Here is a 6,150-nt window from a genome sequence, read left to right as displayed (position 1 = left end):
TACATTTAAATCTGAGTTAGCAAAATGGATTAAGGACTTAAACCTAAGACCTGAAACTATAAAAATTCTAGAAGATAACATTGGAAAACCCCTTTTAGACACTGGCTTAGGCAAGGATTTCATGACCAAAAACCCAAAAGCAAATGCAATAAAAACAAAGATAAATAGCTGGGATCTAATTGAACTAAAGAGCTTTTGCACGGCAAAAGGAACAGTCAGCAGAGTAAATAGACAACCCACAGAGTGGGAGAAAATCTTCACAATCAATACATCTGACAAAGGATTAATATCCAGAATCTACCGCAAACTCAAACAAACCAGTAAGAAAAAAACAAACGATCCCATGAAAAAATGGGCTAAGGACATGAATAGACAATTCTCAAAAGAAGATATACAAATGGTCAACAAACATAAGAAAAAATGCTCAACATCACTAACGACCAGGGAAATGCAAACCAAAACCACAATGCAATACCACCTTACTCATGCAAGAATGGCCATAATCAAAGAATTAAAAAACATTTGATGTTGGTGTGGATGTGGTCAACAGGGAACACTTCTACACTGCTGGTGGGAATGTAAACTAGCACAGCAGCTATGGAAAACAGTGTGGAGATTCCTTAAAGAGCTAAAAGTAGAACTACCGTTTGATCCGGCAATCCCACTACTGAGTATCTACCCAGAGGAAAAGAAGTCATTACTTGAAAAAGATACTTGCACACACTCGTGTTTATAGCTGCACAATTCACAACTGCAAAATCGTGGAACCAACCGAAATGCCCATCAATCAACGAGTAAATAAAGAAACTGTGAGATATATATATATATATATCTCACACACATATATATATATATATGCGCAATGGAATACTACTCAGCCATAAAGAGGAATGAATTAACAGCATTTGCAATGATCTGGATGAGACTGGAGACTGGAGACTATTATTCTAAGTAAAGTAACTCAGGAATGCAAAATCAAACATCGTATGTTCTCACCAATATGCGGGAGCTAAGCTATGAGGACACAAAGACATAAGAATGATACAATGGACTTCGGGGACTTAGGGGGAAGAGTGGGAGGGGGCGAGGGATAAAAGAGTACAAATACACTGCAGTGTATACTGCTCGGGTGGTGGGTGCACCAGGATCTCACAAATCATCATTAAAATACTTACTCATGTAACCAAATACCACTTGTACCCCAATAACTTATGGAAAACTTCAAATAAAATGAATATGAGTTAAAATAATAGTTTGAAATCTAGAATGGGAAATAAAGCCATCAGTGGAAATACCAGAAAGATTGCTAAATTTGGAGGTCAATATCTGAAATGGTTTTTCCTCTAGATAGATACTAGTTTTTTAGTATAAATAATTTATAAGTACCTAAAATCATATTTGGTTTAAATTTTAAAATATTTCTGAAATTGCATTTGGATTATTTTATTTTACTATCATTCAGTTTCCTTGTAAACAGTTATGATCAATATTATATGATAATACATGAGACAATATTTTTTAAAGAAAAACTATCTTACCTCTCAAGTTAGTTTTTCTCTCTTTCCCATCAGAATCAAACTCAAAACTTCAAGACTACTATACTAAAGTATTCTCCTACTTAAAAACACAAACAAACAAACAAACAAAAAACACAATAACTTTTTCATGAAGGGGGAGGGAAGCAACATGCCCCATCACATTAAATCTTTCTTATTGATGCTTCCCTTAATCTACAGTTGCGCCAGCCCATCAAAAATCAATTATGGATCTCCCCAACAGTTCTCACACTTGTGCTCTTGAGAGCTCCTAGAGAAAATCTTACAACACACAAATATTTGCAACTGGAAATTCAAGACCTCTAACCTCAGCTGGATCATCAACTCTTTCTCCCACAGCAGTGATTTCAAACTTTCACCAATCTTATTAAACCTTCCACCCACAACCTTAACTCTCAGCAGACAACTTTTCCTCAACTTCACATCAGAAACTTAAGCTATCCCCCAAGTAACAGCAATTTTTTACCCCAGGGTTTTTTATCATTTTTTTAAATGTTTTTATTGTGGAAACTTTAAAACATACACAAAACTTGAGGGGATGGTATAATGAACCCTCATGTATGTATCATCCAGCTTCAATAATTATCAACTCATAGCCAGTATTGTTTCATTGCTCACACTGAACGCAGTTTTTTTTTAATTTTTAACTGCCTTTTTAATCATTCTTTCTTACTTTCCTCCCATCATTTGTCTCAGTCCACTTTGTGTTGATATAAAAGAATACCTGAGACTGGGTAATTTATTTTAAAAAAGAGAGATTTATTTAGCTCGTAGTTCTGCAAGCTGAGAAGTTCAAGGACATGGTCCTGGCTTCTGGTGAGGGCTTTTGTGCTGCATTACAACATGGTGGAGGAGGTAAAGAGGTCCAACCAAGAGGAAAAACATTGCCTTATAACGACTTGCTCTCTCAGGAACTAATGTATTCCCTCAAGAACTAATCTAGTTTTGCATTAGTGAGAACTCACTACCGGGAGAACAGCATCAAGCTATTCATGAGGGATCCAGTCCTATGACCCAAATACCTCTCACGAGGCCTCATCTCCCAACACCACTACATGGGGGATCAAATTTCAACATGAGTTTAGATGGGGACAACAGACCCTATCCAAACCACAGCATCACTGTAAAAGAAGTTTCCTTTCTGAGGTTATTCTCTGTATCAAGATCTGGATGCTATCCCTTCCAGCCTCTTGAAACATTTGTTCTATTTAAAACACTCCCTGTATATTAAGTGATCTCAGTCAGTATTTAAATATTAATTTATTTTTGTTTTAGGAATGCTGTGTGCTCTTTCTCTCTCTCTCTCCTGTATACCTTTTTGGCTAATATCCCATTTTTCACCTTCCATTTTTAGCCAAGAATCTAGAAAAGGTATTCCACACTCACTGTTTCTGTTGTATTGTTCCCGCCCACACCTCAATTCAAGCAGAAGGGTTTCCAGCCACACCACGCTGCTGAAACTGCTCTTACTGAGTTCAGTGATGCTAACTCATTTCGGTAAGCCTTCTCAACTTATGTCCGGTGACTTGTGAAACATTTGACATTGTTCCCTCTCTGTGACTAGCAAAGCTTCCTTGAACCCTTTCTTCTCCTTGATCCCATGAGTACACTTTCTCCTGTATTGCCTCCTACATTGCTGGCCTCTCCTTTCTCAGTTTCCTTCGCTGACTCTTTGTTTCTTTCATGTGGGTGTTCCCTGGGATCTTTCCTTGGTTCTCTTTGCTTCTCATTTACACTATTTTGGAGCGATCTAACCCACTGCCTGTGTCATCACCATCTGTATAGTTTTTCTCAAACATTTGGAATCAAATGCAATAATGACACACTAGGACCAACAATTTTTTAATTAAAAGATACATTTCTATTTGTAAAATGAAAAAATGCGTAATTATTACCAATGAGATACTGACAATAGTTTCATAACAGAGAAAGTGATGACATTTGTAACCTTTCCTTGCCATATCTCTATCTCACTGAATGTTGAATAGCTTGAGTTTTAGGCAAAATACCATATTTATCTGCTGCTTCTTCTTCCTCCTTTTATACTCTTTTAGAAGGTCCTAATTCACAATTTCGAGATGTAGAAATGACGTCATGTGTTTGTTGCATTTACCTGTTTTGATACTGGATTAAAGATAGACCAAAAAATTGTGAAGAGGATTCTAACTAAAAATTAATGTTTTGTCAGATGCTAAGCTGAATCACATATCAGAAAAATTTAGAGGGATGAATGTTTTAGCTTGGGAAGCAGCATTAAATATATTACTGATCTGTTCTTTCGTCATATTCCTCTCTGAACATATTTCATCATATTCAGATGCAGTACTTGGAGGTGATTTAAAAATATGCTCCATGATACGTCAATGACTAGTTTTTTAACAAGTGAAGAAAATCACCCAGTGTTGGGAAAGAGTCAACTCTTGGAATTGAAAATTTTACATCACAGTTTAGTCATCATAAGACATCCTATCTTATCATCACTGGAAAACCATGACTCTTGGTCCTAACAATTACATTGTTGTAATTGTTGAGTATATTTCTAAGTAATTCAACTTGAATAAGCCACTTAGAATCAGAGACTTAGTCTTTACTGGCATTATTTGTGATGAAGAGATATTATTATCTCAACAATCATTTCGAATTGTCACGTGACCAACTTCCCCCAACAGCCAGTTTAATTGAAAGTAGAAAAGTGGGCTTGAAATGATACATGTCCAGTGACCACATCTGAGCTGTCTTCACATTCTTCACTGAGAGGGGAGTGTTGTTATTCCTAATTTATAGATGATACAACCGAGATTTAAAGAGGTTAACTGACTATGCCATTGATTACACAGTAGCAAACTGGAACTTGACCCTCATCATTCTGACTCTAAGTGTTAATCTTTACCAATGTCCTATGCAGTCTCCCATGAGAGTCCCACTGCATGTAGCCAGAGTTCTTTTCTTATTTTCTTTTTCTGAGACGAGTTTTCACTCTGTCACCCAGGCTAGAGTGCAGTGGTGCGATCATAGCTCACTGCACCCCCAACCTCCTGGGCTCAAGCAATCCTCCCACCTCAGTCTCCCAAGTAACTGGGACTACAGACATGCACCACAACACTTGGCGAACTAAAAAAATTTTTTTCCAGGCACAGTGGCTCACACCTGTAATCCCAGCACTTTGGGAGGCCGAGGAGGGCGGATCACGAGGTCAGGAGATCGAGACCATCCTGGCTAACACGGTGAAACCCCCTCTCTACTGAAAATACAAAAACTTAGCCGGGCGTGGCAGCGTGCGCCTGTAGTCCCAGCTACTCGGGAGGCTGAGGCAGGAGAATGGCGTGAACCCAGGAGGCAGAGCTTGCAATGAGCCAAGATCGTGCCACTGCACTCCAGCCTGGGTGACAGAGCAAGACTCTGTCTAAAAAAAAAAAAAAAAAAAAAAGACTTTTTTTTTTTGTAGAGACAAGGTCTCACTGTGTTGCCTAGGCTGATCTCGCACTTCTGGGCTCAAGTGATACCCCTGCCTTGGCCTCCCAAAGTGTTGGGATTATAGACATGAGCCACTGTTCCCAGGCAGAGTTATTTTCTAAAACCCAAATAGAGCTGTCCCTTTCTTCTGGCTAAAATCTCTCCATATCTCTCCATAGCCCTAGGGAAAGTACAAACTCCCCCTCATTCATGTAAAGTGCCTCTAAGTCTGAATCTTGCTTCTTTCTCTGTTCTAATTACTATGGTTGCATAACAACGCTCCAAAACCTAGTAGCATAAAACAACCATTTATTATGTTTACGAATTCTTTTGGTCAAGAATTCAGATAGGATGCAGACACAGAGAAGAAGGCTCGTCTCTGCTCCATGCAGCATCAGCTAAGGCAGCTTGAAGGCTGGGGACTGGAATCATCTGAGGCTTGTTCACTCACACATCTGGTGGTTGATGCTGGAAGACTCCAACAGCTGAAGTTAAAATAGCTGGGATTTCTCAAGCTCCTCTCTGTCTTTCTCTCTCTCTTCTCAAGCTCTCTCTCTCTCTCTTTTTTTCTCTCTCTCTGTCTGTCTCTCTCATCTCTCAGTGTGATCTCTCCAGCATGGCAGCACCAGAGCTCCAAGGTGTGTATAGCTAGGAAGAGAGCCAGGCAGACACTTTGGTAACCTAACCTCTGAAGTCACATAGAGTCAGTTCTGTGTATCTTTCATTAGAAGTGAATCACTAAAGCTGGCCCAATATTTAAGAGGATTCTATGATCCTGTATGGGAAAGAGATGGTAATCAAATAGTCTCACAAATATATAATAAAATACTGTGATACAAGGAGTAGTGACAGCATAGATTAGGATACCTGAACTGGTATCCTGTTCAGGGATCCATGGCCCAAGGAAAGTGGGATTTGAGCTGGTCCACCCACCTATCTGTCTCTCCTATGGGCATCCAAAATAGCTTTATGTGTGTGTAGCATGACTCTGATGATTATTTCCTCTAACTATTCATATTTGAGGATAAAGACTATGTCTTATTCATCTTGATATCCCCTACATCTAGTACAGTGACTGGCATGTAAGCACATTCAATATTTGTTAAGAAGAAGAAAGTATTTTGGGAAATAAGAGTGACAT

This window comes from Theropithecus gelada, chromosome X, assembly GCF_003255815.1.
Source record: "Theropithecus gelada isolate Dixy chromosome X, Tgel_1.0, whole genome shotgun sequence".
In the NCBI taxonomy this organism is placed as follows: domain Eukaryota; kingdom Metazoa; phylum Chordata; class Mammalia; order Primates; family Cercopithecidae; genus Theropithecus; species Theropithecus gelada.
The sequence above is the reverse complement of the archived record's forward strand: the minus strand, read 5'-3'. Positions refer to the sequence as shown.